The sequence below is a fragment of the Schistocerca piceifrons genome, chromosome X, assembly GCF_021461385.2.
Source record: "Schistocerca piceifrons isolate TAMUIC-IGC-003096 chromosome X, iqSchPice1.1, whole genome shotgun sequence".
NCBI classification, from domain to species: Eukaryota; Metazoa; Arthropoda; class Insecta; order Orthoptera; family Acrididae; genus Schistocerca; species Schistocerca piceifrons.
In genome coordinates, this window is record NC_060149.1 from 356,317,618 (window position 1) to 356,334,435 (window position 16,818).

Sequence of the window (16,818 nt, forward strand, 5' to 3'; positions counted from 1 at the left end):
ACTATATCTTGCCAAAAGTTTGAGATATTATAGCCCTCTTCTGTTACCTTTCAAATAGCATAAACAGACATACGAGTATGAAGAAAGGCACGAGTTGGTATTCTTCCGTGAAAGAAGGAGGAGGATGAGATCAGTGTTTAATGTCCTGTTGATAATGAGATCATCAGAGATGGAGTACATGCTCGAAATAGGGAAGGATGGGGTAGGAAATTGGCCATGCCCTTTCAAAGGAACCATCCTGGCATTTGCCTGAAGTGATTTAGGGAAATTTGGGGAAACCTAAATCAGAATGGCTGGAAGCAGGTTTGAACCACGATGATGACATTACTGTCCATAAAATTGTTGCATTTCAATGTCCTAATCAGGATTCTAATACTATAGTGACCTACAAAAGACAATGCTGCACTTCTGTGTACAGTCATTCATGATTCTGATTTTGTTGTTGTTGTTGTTGTTGTTGTTGTTGTTGTTGTTATCTTCAGTCTGAATTGTTTGTTTTGTTTTACGGTGCAAAAACAACTAGGTCATACGTGCCCATGTTAGAAACATAGAACACAAAGACAAAAAAAAGGAGGTAAAAACAACTACATGTTAAGCCCAATAGACAGAAGGAAAGACAGCTAAAAACAGGGACTTAGAGAAAGATCCATAAAATACACAATAGAAGAACAGAGGTCTTAAACTAAAGATAAAATGTCCTTTACCATACTGGTACAATAGATAAAACCTAAAATGCAGCTGACAGACCACATTTAATTCTCCAAAATGGGTGATAACTCAGATGGCAAACACAAATGAGAAAATAAGTGGTTAAAAAAGGGTATTCAGTCAATAAATGGCAAACCATCAAAGGTTGAAGGCAATGAGCACAAAGTGGTTGGGGATCACCACATAACAAATGACGATGGCTAAAAAGACACTGCCCAATACGCAACTTGGCCAAAATGATCTCCTCATGCTGAGTGGGCCAAGAGAAGGTCGGCCAAGCCACTGGGATAGGCTTGATTCCCCAGAGCTTGCTCCCATGAAGGGAGGGCCAGTGGCGATACCAAAGTGACACCACCTGCTGACAGACAGCAACACAAAGATCATCAGAGGGAATGGAAGAATTAGTGAGCTGAGGTACAAGGACTGCAGCCTTGGTTGCAGCCTCAGCAGCCTCGTTTTCCATCAGACTGGCATGACCAGGAACCCACAAACATCACAGTGGCTCCATCAAGAGTGAGCAAGTGACAGCTTTCCTGGAACCACTCCACTAAGGGATGGACGGTGTACAGCACACAGGGCCCTGAAGGGTACATAGTGTCAGAACAGATGACACAATTCAAAAGTCTGTGTCACCTGATGTACTGCATGGCCTGATACAGGACAAAGAGCTCTTCTGTAAATAATAAGTAGTATTCCAGAAGCCGATACTGAAAATAATCACTGACAATGATGAAGGCACATCCGACACCAGTCAGTGAGAGCCATCAGTGTACACAGAAGTGAAGTTCTGTGTCAAGGTCTTGAAACTTATGGTGATAGAGAGAGGCTGGAGTAGTGTCCTTAGGAAGCGAATGAAGCCCAAGGTGAACACGGGCCACCAAACAAAGACAAGGTGGTGAAGGGCTCATACCCATCAGGAAAGTGGCAGGTAGTGTGAAGTTAAATTGCTGGAGCAAGAGCTGAAACCAAATTCCAGGAGGTAGCAGAGAAGAGGGACACACCCCATACTGGCAATCATTGACGTCATCAAAGAAGGAGGCATAGGATGAGTTGCCAGGCATAGCAGACAAGTGGCATGCATATCTGCTGAGGAGAAAGTCATGGCAGTATGACAGCGGTTGTTCACAGTTTTTGCATACAGACTCTCAACCAGACTAGTGTAAAAGGCACCAGTGGCCAAACGGATACTACAATATGGTGGATAGTATTGAGTCAACCAGTCTAGTGTAAAAGGTGCCAGTGGCCCAACAGGTGACGTGATGGTGGATAGTAGTGGGACAACATAAGAGGGACAGATGTCCAGATGCATAAATGAGACTCCCGTAGTCTAGTTTTGAAAGAGCAAGGGACCAGTACAAATGGAGGAGGGAGATCCGATTTGCTCCCCGGGATGTACCGCTGAGGACACGTAGGACATCGAGGGACTGCGTACAGTGGGCAGCCAGGTAAGACAAATGCCAGGACCAAGAAAGTTTCCTATTGAGTATGAGCCCCAGGAATTTCATAGTTTCAATGAATGAAAGAGCAACAGGCCCAAGATGTAAAGACAGTGGAAAAAACCAACTGCTCTGCCGGAAATTAACATAAATAGATTTGTCAGTTGAAAAGCTAAAGCCATTTTAAGTACTCCATGCATAAAGACAATTGAGACATCACAGAAGACACCAGTTGAGGAGACAAGTCTGTGGAGAACTGCAACGGATCACAAAATCATCAACAAAAAGGGAGCTGGAGATGCCCGGTGGGAGGCAAGCCATAATAGGGTTAATGGCAATAGCAAAGAGGATGACACTCAGGACAGAACCCTGGGGCACACTGTTCTCCTGGATAAAGGTGTCCAACAAGGCAGAACCCACACATACCTTGAAACCTCTCTTTTAAAAATTCCTGAAGGAAATGCAGCATGCGACCACGGAAGCTGCACACATAGAACATATGGAGGATATCAATCCTCCTCTTAGGCTTTCTCCAGTTTGGGGGGGGGGGGGGGGGGGGGTGGGGGGGGGAAGTCTGGTATTTCCACTGAAAACTACTCATCATGACATTGGTTGACAAAGTGATGAGATGGTCAACTGCAGAATGACATGCTCTAAATCAACATTATGCAGTGGTCAGTAAATTGCAAGCACCAGCCAGGCATGAATCATATGTTCCACGAACACAGCTGGTAGAGAAATGGGGCAGTAGCCGCAAGGAAGGTGTTTGTCCTTACCGGCCTCAGGTATGTGTACGACAGTGGCTTCATGACAGTGTCTGGGAAATTTGCCCTCTCCCAGATGCGATAGTACATATGAAGGACAATTTGCTTGCCCTTAAGAGAAATATTCTTCAACATCTGAATGTGAACATCATCTGGCCCTGGAGCAAAGGATCAGGATGAAGTGAGAGCATGATCTAGCTCCCTCATAGTAAAAGGGGCAGTGTAGCACTCATGATTGTGAGAAGGCAAGGGTATCGCCCAATCCTCCTCAACTCGTTTCCAATAGAGGAAGGCAGGGTGATAGTGGGTGCAGCTCAAAATCTCCGCAAAATAGCAGTCCAAGGCGTTGGAGATAGCAGTAGGGTCCACTATGATGTTGTCTGCTACTGCCAGGCTGGAAATTGGGAACAAACCTTGGTCCCAGAGAGCCATCAGAGGTTGGCCCACACAATGGAAGAGGGAGAAGAACTTTTAAAAGAACTAGTGACTGAAATCTAGCTAGCTTTTTTGCTATCCCAAAGAATGCAACAACACTGTGCACACAATTGTTTATAATGAATGCAGTTTCTCATCATAGGATGATGGTTAAGAACCCAGAGAGCACATATGCACACATGAATTGTGTCGTGGGACACCTCAGTCCACCAAGTGACTGGGACATGGTGTGGTAAAGAGGAAGTGTGAGGAATGGAATGTTCTGTGGTGGTTAGGAAAACATTTATGAAATATTCTACCTGGTCGTCACAACTCAGGAATGTTGTTCATCGCTAGGGAGGAGTAAGGTCTACAGTCAATCTTAGAAAGTTGTGATTTGGGTTTGCACGTAGCTTGGATACGAGTCAGTAAAGGGATAGCGCATGGGAAATGGTCACTCAAGTATGTGTCAGAGAGAATGGACCACTCGAGATGATGGGCAAGCTGGGCAGTGTAGAAGGAGAGGTCCATATAGGAACAGGTGTGCCTGGAGTGTGAAAGGAATGTGGGTGCTCCCATGCTAAGGCAGATGAGGTTAAGTTGACTGAGCAGGTCAGACAAGAGGGCACCTCTCTGATAGGTTCTGGGAGAACCCCAAAGGGGATGGTGTGCATTAAAGTCAGAGAGGCGTGAGGGAGCTACCCAATAAACTGGAGGAAGTCTGCCCTGGTGACATTGAATGACAGAGGGATGTAAATGGTAGCAAGGGGAAAGGTCAAATTTGGAAGGAAAATGCGCACTGCAACAGCTTGAAGCTGGGTAGTCAGGGAGATGGGTTGACTGTGATCATTATCCTGGATGAGCGGCATGACTCCCCCATGAGATGGAATGCTGTCCTCAGAAGAAGGTCAAGAATGTTCCATTGGAGGAGAGTCTTGACAAGTAAATAGGAGGAGAGAAAAAAATGAGCCAGTGTCACCTTGGTGGCTGCCGAGCGACAGCTTTCAAAGACTAACTGCTACAGGGTGCAGAGACTGGAGGATCCTGCTCCATGAGATCTACAGATGCATTCTGCTTCTGTCTGTAAGTGGAATTCAAAAGTGGAAAAATGGCTGGCGGTGTGCACAGGTGACACGAAGGTTGGTCAGGCGAGGGTATCATGTGACAACACTGTCAAAGAGAAGCTCCAAGTCAGTGAAGGAGAAGACATTTTGCCTTTGTTTGACTTCTTGGACCCTTTCCAGTTGGCAGAAGAAGACACAGATGTTTGTTGGCTGGAGGGATGTAGGAAGTCTTCACGGGAGTATTCTTTCAGTCCTTTCCAGCCTGCCAGCTGTGTGGCAAATGAGTTTGCCAGATGAGGCGGAAGTTTGGTGGCTTGTTGCACAGCTGGGGAAGGAGGTGAGGACGACAACATGACACTAGGCGATTTTACAACTGCAGTGCTGAATTTGAGGTTGCATGTCTGCGTGACCATGTCCTCTGTGGAGTGAGATGTAGCAAGAACAGTACTTGAGGGATGTAGGAAGTCTTCACGGGAGTATTCTTTCAGTCCTTTCCAGCCTGCCAGCTGTGTGGCAAATGAGTTTGCCAGATGAGGCGGAAGTTTGGTGGCTTGTTGCACAGCTGGGGAAGGAGGTGAGGACGACAACATGACACTAGGCGATTTTACAACTGCAGTGCTGAATTTGAGGTTGCATGTCTGCGTGACCATGTCCTCTGTGGAGTGAGATGTAGCAAGAACAGTACTGTAAGTGCCAGATAGTAGAATGCAGGGTTTCCAATTAGCCAACAACTTGCAAGCAACCAGGTATGGTACTTTTTCCTTCACCCGGATCTCCTGGACAGCCTGCTCATCAAGATACATGGACAATCTCAGTAGGAGGCGGCATGGTCACCATTGCAGTTGATACAGTGGGCAGAAGGAGTCAAACAATTACCCTTGCGAGCATCCCTACCACAGGTTACACTTTTGGCTGGGTGTTGACAGGACATTCAAGTGTGGCTATAATTATGACACTAGCAATGCAATGGGTTCAGAATGTATGGTTGTACTGCAATAACTTCGTAACCTGCTTTGATCTTTGACAGAAGCACCACTCTATCAAAAGTGAGTAAAAGAGTGCATGTGGGTGCTACAGATGCATCTACCTTTTTCATCACCCAATGGACTGCAATGACACCCTGATCAGGGAACTATGTCTGAATTTATACGTCAGTCAGACCATTGAGCAGCTTAGTGTAAATAACACCATGGGAAGAATTCAGCATTCCATGGGCCTTGACACAAACAGGATAGCCATGGAGGAGTGAAGCTGGAAGCAGTTGTTGTGGTTGAGATTCAGAAGTAGTCTCCAAAAGCAAAGTGCCATTGCATAAACAAGAGCAAGATTTCACAGAGTCTGAATAATAAATGGATTTACCATAACAGAGGACTGACTGTCTCCAGTATGTGAAATCACAAAGAACCATGGTGCAGCTTTGAATTATTAGCTTCATTCTGTTTATGTTTAATAGACATTGACTGTGAAGAATATGATTGGCTCCTTGTGAGAAAATTCCCCACGATTGCCAGTGTCTCCGATGGTTCACTCCTTCCAACTGCACCCCCCCTCCCCCCCCTGCAGAAGGGGGCACCCCCACCATGTTCACACCTCAGGTCATACTTCCCGAACACCTGACAGAGGGACCAATCAGCAGTTTGGGAAGGTAGCACTCAGGCAATCACCCCTCCCTGTGCCTGAGCTGTACCAGGGGATACGTGCGAACCTATCTGTCAACCTGGGGCTGGGAATTACGTATTACCCAGTCACCTGCTAGGCGTCAGACGCATAGGCTGGCCCTCAGGAGTGCACATGGAGGAAGAAGAAAAAGAGGAACCTCAAATGCCGAAGTGGATGAAGGATAAGAGAGGGGAAATGAAGAAAGAAAAAAGGAATGAAAAACAGTGGAGAGACTGTTCTGATATTGGGTACTGAAAATGAAGAACACATTTCCAAAAACATCCCACACATGTTCCCAAAGGGAGGGGAAAAAGAATAGCAAGAGTTTAGACATGCAGCATGGAAGGAAAAAGATGTTGCAAAGGCTGGGGCCCGGTGGTAGCCAAGCACAAACCCACCAAAGAGCTGTGATGTATGTGATGTATGTATGTATGTATGTATTCATACCTGCCATAAAGTGAAAAATCCACTGATGATGCTGCAACTGCTGTGAAACATGTTTGGGATAAAAAACAAAATAGTGTTTCGCTAAAGGTGAACCCCATCCAAAAACATATGTATTGTTAAAGCAAACACAGATAAAAGAGCTTCAGCCTCAAGGTGATCTTTGACAGGTATATTTTTAACATGCTAAACAAAGCTGCTTGGGTGGCATGGAGAGTGCTGCTCAACTGGGGTGTCTTAGAGGGACCCTTTGACATTTTATTCATGTGCATGACATGTGGCGCACCCCCGCCCCCCCCCCCCTTTCCCCCTCCTTGACAATGTCACAGAAGGTCTCGAAACAGGATAGCTGAAAAGGATAAACATCCTTTGCTGCTTTGGATCATGTTCAAATTTCATCAAATAGCTTTGAACTTTTCTTTGTGGTTCTATCTTGTATACCAGAGCAAAAATCACAATCATACTACACTCCAAAGGGATCAGATCACATTCAATGGGGTTGAAGCACCAAGATGTTCTTACACTAGGGTCAATTCTGAGCAGCGGCATGTCTGAAATGTCTTCCTTAGCTACCCATAATAAAACTGTGATTTCAATGCTAGGTGTCATGGTTCTGACCTCCATCACAGAGGATGTGGTGAAATTTGGTGCCAATGTGACATCATTAACTCTCCTTACACCTCACATTAACCTCTGAAATGTGGATTTTTTTTTCACATATGGTGATGTCACCTTGCTGTTTAGAGCACTGCTGAGTCTGAGGATGATATTGCAGAGCACCACACTATTGCAACATTACAGAGGAAAATTGTAGGCACCTTTGAGCAGAATTTCAAACTTATATGTCACAATGGGAAACAATTACAGTCTTTTGAAGAAGTGATCATTTAATTTTGTTGCACACTGTAGTTTCTCATTTTGGAAGATAATTATAGCCAAATAAGATTTGTGTATTGACAAAGGATGAAATTTCAAGAATTTCAAAAAAATGACAGAAGATCAGCAAGAAGAAAAACCAAAACAATGATAACAGATGACGGCAAAGAATCCTGTTGTTTAAGATTTGGCAGTGTGCTGAAAAAAAGCATGAGGTCATACGTCAACCAACTAATGGTTATACACAAGAACAAAATGGTTCAGCAGAGTGTTTAAACAGAACTGTGACAGAAAAGGCAATATGTATACTATTTCATGGTAAACTTTATAAAAGGTTTTGGGCTGAAGCAGTTATTACTGCAGTATATTTTTAGAATAGGTCAGTAAGTTTAATTTTAGGGAATAAAACAACCTATGAAGTGTGGAGTGGAGAGAAACCAAACATTAGTCCTCTCAGCATAATTGGACACAAGGACATGATGCACATTCACAAAGTTATGAGCACAAGATTGTATAAAAAGGCAAAAGACATTATCTTATTGCAATATAGCGCAACACTGCTGAAGGCTGTAGGCTTATGATACTGAAGCAAATGATGTATTGATAAGCATAAATGTGACAATAATGGAAAATGTTAATGGTGTAGAAATTGAAATCATGAAGAGGACATGAGTTCAGTGGAGGAAGATTAAGAAAAAAAGAGACCCTTGATCCTATAGCATGAGAAGATTTACGTGATATTTCAGAAAACTCAGTTTGCCAGATGAAGAAACTAATAATCACAAGAAGATGAAGTGAAGAAAATTAGAGGATTACAATGGCAGTTCAAACCAAATAGAATATTTGAGGAAATTTCCTGGCAGATTAAAACTGTACACTGGACTGGGACTTCAAACCGGGGTCTTTGTCTTTTGCTACCCAACATGACTCATGACTCTCAGCTTTACTTACACCAGTACATCATCTCCTATCTTCCAAACTTCACAGAAGCTCTCACATGAAACTTGTGAGGACCAGAAGTCCAGCAAAAAAGGAGATGAGGTCCTAGTGGAAGTAAAGCTGTGATGATGGGTCATGAGTAGTGTTCGGGTAGCTCAGCTGGTAGAGTACTTGTCCATGAAAGGCAAAGGTCTTGGGTTTGAGTAATTACCTGGCACACAATTTTAATCTACCATGAAGATTCATATGAGCACTCATTCCACTGCAGAGCAATAAATTCATTCTAAAATATTTAATGATTATGAGACTTATTTCTCTGCTGGAACTTCAGATCAAATACAGGATACAAAAACTGTGGAGAACACCCTTTCCATACCTGGTGCAGAAGAATGGAAACATGCTATCTACAGTAGCGCTCAAAAGTATTTTATATTTGCAATGTTATGTTGTCAGTACTGTTTGCATGCAGTCACAACAGGGCAACATATATAACTGTTTCGTAAGGATAGAAGCTGAAGTAATTAATCAAAATAACTTTAACCCGGGTCTCCTGCTTACTAAGCAGATGTGCTAACCAAATTTTAATTCATTCCTTCAGCTTCTATCCTTATCGAAGATCAAGTTGAGACTGATATGTGTCCAGGAAAATGTAATGCCATCAGATCAGCTTATAATTGTATGACTCCATCAAGAGCTTCATGCCACTGTGGTCACATATCTAGGAGACAAGCAAGGTCATACAATAACAATGTAAGTATATATTCCTTTATCTGTAGAGTATTTTTTAATTTGCTTTAGTGGTACGTTATTCATTAACTAATGTCACTTAGGTAATCAGACAGTGTTTGTTTATTAGTAGAGAAAACAAGAAGCAGGCCAAAACGCAAAGGATACTCTGTTGACAGGAAGGCCAGGATAGAGTTCGCAAAGAAACATCAAATTTGGACTGCTACAGATTGGTCTAATGTTTTATGGAGTGATCAAAGGAAATTTAATACATTTTCTTCTGGTGCTGTGGAGTATGTATGTCAAGCATAAAAACCCAAGAGATGGCAAAAAGTACTCAGTACCAAGCATTGAGCACAGTGGTGGCAGTGTCATCGTGTGAGAATGTTCTCCTAGATGTGGGGTTGATCCTCTAGTTCAAATAGAAGGCAAAATGGACCATTCCCTGTGCGTTGGCATTTTAGAAAAGAATATGGTTCCAAATGGGAGGAGGAATATCCACATAATTGGATATTTCAGTAGGAGAGTGATTCAAAACACACTCCCAGCTAAAGAAAATCAAACTTTTCAAGTGGCCAAGCTATACCCAGATCTAAATCTGGTGTAAAACCTCTGGGATGCATTAGATCAACATGTTTGACACAGAAGCTACTCAATCAAGGATCAATTTGCTGCTGCATTATTGGATGAATCATCAAAACTCCCACTTGACTTACTACAAAAGCTTGGAGATTCAATGCCAAATAGAGATGCAGCTGTGATCAAAGCCCATGGGTATGCAATGAAATGCTGATATTTTCCTTCAGATCCTAAACAGTTTTTTTTTTCCTTATGTACTTACACCTACAAATTACTTTTGAGCCACAAGAATCTTTATTTCTTTAAGACAATTTTGTTTAAACTGAAAGTAGTTTTACACTAAATGGATTACAATTGCATACTTCTCATTTATTCAGTGACATTTTTTTCTATTGCTCACTTATCTTTATGTAATTGTAACTAATGCTATCTACACTGCCCTTATAAGTGCTACCGTACAAGCTTTTGAAGCCAATGACACTTGGGAAGTGATAAAGCTGCCAGAAAATGCTAATGTTGTGCAGTGTAAATGGGTGTTCCACAAAAAAGTAAAAGTGCAGTATTGTGCTAGGTTAGTGGCGACCAGATTCAATCATAAACTTGGATTTGGTTACAATCAAACCTTTTCTCCTGTGGTAGGGCATTCTACACATAGACGTCTAATGGCTTTATGTACTGAATGAGATTTAAACATCATAAATCTTGACATGAAAACAGCTTTTGAAATGGTATTCTCAAAGAACGACTTTTTCTAAAGCAACTTGAAGGTTTTAAGTTTTGTAAAGGTAAAGGAAAAGTTCTGAAGTTTGGAAGAGCTATGTATGAGCTAAAACTATAATACAGAATGTGGAATCAAACTGTTTAGGTTATAAAAGGTCTAGACTAGAGTCTTGCTTGTTCTTAAAAAATAAAAATAAAGGCTTAGCTGCTATCACAGCCTTATATTTTGATGATTTCTATATTTTTCAAATGACATATGAGAGTGAAATCTTGCAAGATATGCTAAGTATGGAGTTCAAAGTAAAGGATTTAGGAATACCTAAACATTGTTTAGCAATGGATATCAAATATGACAAGATTAATGGAGTGTTAGCTTTAAGTCAGGACAAGCACATTGGTCAGCACATTTTAACTCTAAAATTTAGTGTGTAGTGGTCATTTTGCATTCGAAGCCAGTAACATATTCTATGTAATCAAAATTATCAGGACACCCCCAAAAATATACATTTTTCATATCAGTTGCATTGTGCTGCCACCTACTTCCAGGTACTCCATATCAGCAATCTCAATAGTCATTAGACATCGTGAGAAAGCAGAATGGGGAGCTCTGCAGAACTCATGCACATCAAACGTGGACAGGTGATTTGGCGTCACTTGCATCATACGTATGTACGCAAGATTTCCACACTCCTACACATCCCTAGGTCCACTGTTTCTTATGTGATAGTGAAGTGGAAATGTGAAGGGACACGTACTGCATAAGTGGTTAGCACACTGGACTCGCATTCGGGAGGACGACGGTTCAATCCCGTCTCCGGCCATCCTGATTTAGGTTTTCCGTGATTTCCCTAAATCGTTTCAGGCAAATGCCGGGATGGTTCCTTTGAAAGGGCACGGCCAATTTCCTTCCCAATCCTTCCCTAACCCGAGCTTGCGCTCCGTCTCTAATGACCTCGTTGTCGACGGGACGTTAAACACTAACCACCACCACCACCACCACCACGTACTGCATAAACGTGTACAGGCCGACCTTGTCTGTTGACTGACAGACTGCCAACAGTTGAAGTGAGTCGTAATGTGTAACAGGCAGACATCTACCCAGACCATCACACAGGAATTCCAAACTACACCAGGGTCCACTGCAAGTACCATGACAGTTAGGCAGGAGGTGAGAAAACTTCGATTTCATCGCTGAGCAGCTGCTCACACATCACGCCAGTAAATGCCAAACAATGCCTTGCTTGTTGTAAGGAGCGTAAACATTGGAGTGATGAATCATGGTACACACTGTGGCAATCCAATGGTAGAGTGTGAGTATGGTGAATGCCCAGTGAAGGTCATCTGCAAGCATGTGTAGTGCCAACAGTAAAATTCAGACGTGGTAGTGTTATGGTGTGGTTGTGTTTTTCATGTTTGTTGTTTTGAATGGCACTATCACAGAACAGGCTTACATTGATGTTTTAAGCACCCTCTTGCTTCCCACTGTTGAATAGCCATTTGGGGATGACGATTGCATTTTTCAACACAATCAAGCACCTGTTCATAGAGCACAGCCTATGGCGGAGTGGTTACATGACAATAACATCCCTGTAATGGATGGGCCTGCATAGAGTCCTGGCCTGAATCCTATAGAATGCCTTTAGGATGTTCTGGAACGCAGACTTCGTGCCAGGTCTCATGGACTGACATCGATACCTCTCCCCAGTGCAGCACACCGTGAAGAGTGGGCTGCCATTCCTCAAGAAACCTTCCAGCACCTGACTGAATGTGTGCCTGCTAGAGTGGAAGCTGCCATCAAGGCTAAGGTTGGGCCAACACCATATTGAGTACCAGCATTACCAGTGGAGGGCACACAAACTTGTAAGTAATTTTCAGCAAGTTGTCCAGATACTTTTCATCACATAGTGTATATATCAATATAATCAGGGAAGAATTTAATGAAGTAATAAACAGAAGTTCAATTTTTCCCTCTCTCAAAAGTAGGCCTACCCTGTGTCCTAAATGTATTTGTCAGTACTTACAAGACCATATATTTCTTTCTGTGGGAGGTATTTACCCCAGTTTAGCAACTCATATTGTGACAACGAAATGTGCTAAGAGAATTTTGAGGTATTTGAAGGAAGCTAAGATTTATTGTTTAAAGTTTACAAAAGGATGTTTAGAATTAGGGGGTTTCATAGATGCAGATTGGACAAATTGTTCCTTACACAGGAAATAATAGTTTTATTTTTAAATTGTCTGACTGTAGTATCATGGCAAAGTTCTAAGCAGAAAACTGTTGCTCTTTGTAACAAAGAGGCTTAGACTATGGCTCTTTCTGAAGCTTGTCAAGAGGCCATTTATTTAACAAACTTATTGCACGAACTGACAAGTTATAGTAAGTGTGTAAGTTTATTTACCGATAGTCAGAGGGCATTAAATTTGTCTGGTGAGCCTTCAGATTAAAAAAGGTTGAAGCATACTGATGTTCATCATCATTATATAAGGGAAGCTGTACCCAACAAAAATGTAAAAACATTTTACGTATATATGAATGATATACCAGCAGATATAATGACAAAATAACTAAAAAAAGAGAAAGCATTGTGAATTTATGGACTGTACGGGCCTAAATATTTTTAAGAGGGTCATTTGAATGTTTTTAAGTGAGTGCTTTGAGCTTAATGCAGCATTCGAATCAATATTTGTTGTCTCTGTGAGCCACGACCTTTCCTATATCTTTCTTCTGTACAGCAGTGTCTTTGCTTTGATCATGTCTTCATTTGTTGTGTTACGTCATGTGTGCTTTGTTTGACTTTCTTCAGAACTCAGTGCTAGATGATATGAAACAGAGCTTCTTTTAACATGAAGTGGTCTAAGTAATATGTCTACCAGTGTTCCCAATATAAATCAATAATTGGCAGAATCCATATGTGACAGAAAAGACAACAAGCACTTCTCATTGCTTTTCAATCTACCCAAACACCCTTCAGCATTCTCCTATACCACCACATTTGAAAGGTTTCTATTCTCTTCTTGTCTGAACTGTTTATCATCTACTTTTCACTTCTGTGCAGGGCTGCATGCCATACAAACACCTTCAGGAACAATTTCTTAACACTTAAATTTATATTAAACATTAACAAATGCCTCTTTTTCAAAAATCCTTTTCTTGCTATTGCTAATCTGCATTTTTTATCCTCTATACTTTGGCTATTGCCAGTTATTTTGCTGACCATATAGGGAAACTCTACTACTTTTAGTGTCATATTTCTTAATCTAATTATGTCAGTATCATTTGATTTAATTTGAATGAATTTCATTACACTTGTTTTCCTTTGTTTCGTGTTAATCTTCTGACCTTCTCAGTCCATTGACATCTCTAACAGAATTACAATCTCATCAGCAAACCTCAAAGTTTTAATTTCTCCTCCCTGAACTTTAAATCCTTTCCAAAATTTGTTCTTGATTTCCTTTAATGCTTTCTCAGCATACAGATTAAATAACACAAATGATCAGCTACAATCCTTTATTACTCCCTTCTCAACCAATGCTCCCCTTTCATGTCCTTCAACTCTGATAACTACAGTCTGATTTCTGTCCAAGTTGTAAATAACGTTTTGCTCTCCATGTTTTATCCCTGGTACCTTCAGGATTTTGAAGGGTGTGATCCAGTCAATACTATCAAAAACTCTCCCTAAATCTACAAATGCTATAAATGTAGGTTTACCTTTCTTCAGTCTACCTTCTGAGATAATCTGCAGGGTCAATGTTGTTTTCTGTGTTCCTACATTTCTCCATAACCCAAACTGATTCTCCCTGAGGTCAGTTTCTACCAGCTATTCCAGTCTCCTGCAAATAATTGTGGTTAATATTTTGCAAACAATGACTCATTAAACTGGTAATTCAGCAATACTCACACCTTTTAGCACCTGCCTTCTTTATAACAGGAATTATTGCATGCTTCCTGTAATGTGAGAGTACTTTTCCTGTCCCATATATCTAGCATACCAGGTAGAATAGTTTTGTCATAGCTGCCTACCCAGTGATATCAACAGTTCTGAGGGGTTGACATCTACATTAGGGGCCTTATTTAGATTTAGATCTTCCAGTGCTCTGTGTGTTTTCTTTTAATACAGCTTGTATGGACCCTCTATATATGACATTAGCTATTCATTTTCTGTTGTATCCCTTTCCCCCCGTTTCAGTCAACTGTTGCTTGTTCTACCTTTGAAAGTCTCAACAACTCCTGGTTCTTTCAGTTTATTCAGGTCCCATCTCCTTAAATTTTCTACCTTTCTGCAAATTCTTCAGCTTTAATCCCTAGTTCATAACCAATAAATTATGATCTGAGTCCACATCTGTCCCTGAAAATGCTTTGCAGCTAACAATCTAGTTTTGAAATCTCTGTCTCACCTTTATGTTATCTATCTGTCTGAAACCTTCTGGTATCTCCCAGGTCTCTTCCAGCTGTTCACAGTATATCTTATTGTCCTATTGAGTATTAATTTTTAATTTTTCCTTTTTTTTTTTTTTTTGTTTGCAGATTTAGATTGTAAGGTAGGCTTACAAGGTCAGTCACATGACAGATGAACATTGTAATGAGCAACAACAGTTTTGTTGGACGAGATTTAACATCAAAGTTGAGAAAATATTTTGCAAGTTCACCTCCAGGATAACAAGTGTTTAATAGTATTCTGAAAGCTCACACAGACTCAGGAATTCGCCATGGCACACTAATTTATTTCCAGCAGGAGAGGCATGCACAGCAAAAAGCTTCAGAAGGCCCCAACAAACATGTGCTATACCAGATGAGGACATGGCCCTTCAGTGAGCTGGGAAATAGTTCCCATGATAGTGGTAATTTATCCCCTTAGCACTAACAAAAGTACACAGAATAAATATTGTTCTGCATCAATCTTCTATGCCTCTGTGGATCAATATACTTTCTGCTGAATCAGCAAATATCACTGTGGGTGTGTCTCCATTGCTGTCTAAAATTGCAATGATCTATTGCACCTGAAGTGATAATATCTATACGACGTCTATATTAATAATGCCATTATTATGAAATTCTGTAAACCTTTGAGACTTCATGTGTGAAATGTTCAAAATAATTTGCAAACAAACCAGCTAAAGATTAAATTAGCAGTCTTATTTATCTATGTTACCTTTCCCCAGGACTTCCTACAAAACAAGTCATAATTCAGAATATTACAGTTGCAACACAAAGCTGATGTGATGAATGGCTGAAGTGGAAAATTTTCCATGTCATCATTTGTCAGACAGGCACCTATCAGCATCATTTGTCAGACAGGCACCTATCAGAAAGTTGGTGAAATATCACATTGTTATCTATAAATGGTGTTCAATGAAGAAAGAAGATATAAAATGTGCAATATTTCACATCAAAGATCACGTATTTCATATGTACATTGGCACCTAATTGCCACTTTTGATAAGCCCCACATCAGTTTGGAATACAGTCATAAGTAAACGTAAACTGGAGTAGTTCAATGTGTTGCACATCTGGGATGTCATTGAACTTTGTACTAATCATCAGCACAACTGTTGATCACAGGATGGACAAAAGGGCATTATCAGCTTACTGTCCACAGCTATATCTTGGACATCCAATACACACTATGTGATCGAAAGTATCCAGACACCCCCAAAACCATAAGTTTTTCATATTAGGTGCATTGTGCTGCCAATTACTTCCAGGTATTCCATATCAGCGACCTCAGTAGTCATTAGACATTGTAAGAGAGCAGAACGGCGTGCTTTGCAGAACTCATGGACTTTAAATGTGGTCATGTGATTCGGTGTCACTTGTTATATGTACATATGCAAGATTTCCACATTCCTAAACATCCCTAGGTCCACTGTTTCCAATGTGGTAGTGAAGTGGAAACGTGAAGAGAGACACACAGCACAAAAGCGTACAGGCCAACCTCATCAGTTGACTGACAGAGACTGCCGACAGTTGAAGAGGGTCATAAATATGTAACAGGCAGACATCTACCCAGCCCATCACACAGGAATTACAAACTGCATCAGGATCCACTGCAAGTACTATGACACTTAGGCAGGAGGTGAGAAAACTTGGATTTCACAGTCGAGCAACTGCTCATAAGCTACACATCCTGCTGGTAAATGCCAAACGATGCCTCACTTGGTGTAAGGAGGGTAAACATTGAATTATTAAAAAGTGGAAAAACGTTGTGTGGAGTGATGAATCACAGTACACAATGTGGCGATCCGATGGCAGGTTGTGCGTATGCCAAATGCCCAGTGAACGTCATCTGCCAGCATGTGTGGTGCCAACAGTAAAATTCAGAGACGGTGGTGTTATGGTGTGGTTGTGCTTTTCATGGAGGGGACTTGCATCCCTTGTTGTTTTGCGTGGCACTATCACAGCACAGGCTCACATTTATGTTTTTAAGCACCTTCTTGCTTCCCACTGCTGAAGACCAATTCAGGGATGGCAACTGCATCTTTTAACACTGT

General features: G+C 41.4%; 1 protein-coding gene across 1 annotated transcript in view; it reads right to left on the reverse strand.

The window, feature by feature from the left end:
- The window catches only part of LOC124721945 (pyruvate dehydrogenase (acetyl-transferring) kinase, mitochondrial), a 377,601-nt gene that overhangs the window by 33,451 nt on the left and 327,332 nt on the right, over positions 1 to 16,818 (reverse strand). The gene's annotated exons all lie outside the window — the stretch shown is intronic.